The following is a 1,336-nucleotide window of genomic DNA, read 5'->3' as shown; positions in this document are numbered from 1 at the left end:
GCCTAGAGGCATAAGACAATAATCACTTAATATCTCCTAGAGTGTTCATGGGTCAGGAATCTGGGAAGGATTCACCTGGGTGCTTCTTCTGGCTTAGGGTCTTTCAAGCATTGTAGTTAGAAGGTGGCTGTCCTAAAACAGCAAGTGGCAAGACCCACTAGAGACTTGCTGGTCATCTCTCTTCCTGCCATATTAGAGCTTTTCCTTGTGGCTTCTTTATGTAGGCACATTGGGTTTCCTCACAGCATGGCTTTATCCGGGTAAGACTATTACATGGTAGCACAGAGTTCTGATGCCAGTATGGAAACTCACCAAGTAGAAACTGCCATGACTCTTATGTCATAATCTTGGAAGTTAGGCAGTGCTACTTTCATTATATTCTGTTATTACAAGCGGTCACAAGCCCACTCAGGTTTAAGAACAGGGGGATTCAAATCTACATCTTGTTGAGGGAGTACTAAAGTTCTAGAAGAACATGTAGGATGGGAAATAGTGTTATTAATACATCTTTGGAAAATGTGTTCTATCATCAAATGCTCTTTTTTAATTTAATATTGGTTCTATGAAACATACTTTGGGAATGTTGTTTTAGACCCTCATCAGAGCTGCCTCCAAATAGAAAGATGAACTGATCAAAAAAGATTTGTCTTTACAAATTCTAGAGACATCCATGTATGCAAGCCACAAAGGGATGATTTGGCTTGACTATATTAAAATATACCATTATTTTAAACTCTATAGCTTAGAAGTATACCAATTTAGATGTTCAGTTTTCATGGATCAGACAGAGTTAATGCTGTAACTCTTACATCAGTGCCAATGACTGAACCCAGGTTGTGTGGAGTCTCTTGGCATTTATATATCTAGACTGGAGGATATTTAGAAGTAATCCACTGCAATGCAGAATGACCCTGGAAAATCTTCACCAAGTGAGAGGAGTCTTTATGAAATTGAATGGCTTCTTGGTAGTGTAGCCATGTTTGGAGAGACTTATCAATAGCTTTTTATTTTTGAGATTATGGTTCAGTGTGATGAGGTGTCTTCATCTGGTACATAGTGTTAGAGGATACCTCCTGCTGAGTGACACTGTCCTCAAGTCAGCCTTTTGGATAAATTGTTTCCTTTCAATCCAACAATATCCTTCCTCTTCTCTAACAACCTAACTCATATTTTTTGCCCTCAGATTCAAAATAAGTTATTTTATCTGTTATTATCATTTATATAATGTCATGTACAGTATTTGTTTTCTGTAACATTTCTATAATTGCTTATTAGCTACATGACTGTTTTGTTCATTTAAAATATTTTATACATAGATGATCCTGTCATTTGTGAA

Source organism: Cebus imitator, unplaced genomic scaffold, assembly GCF_001604975.1.
Source record: "Cebus imitator isolate Cc_AM_T3 unplaced genomic scaffold, Cebus_imitator-1.0 Scaffold269, whole genome shotgun sequence".
Classification (NCBI taxonomy): Eukaryota; Metazoa; Chordata; class Mammalia; order Primates; family Cebidae; genus Cebus; species Cebus imitator.
Note: the sequence above shows the minus strand (reverse complement) of the source record.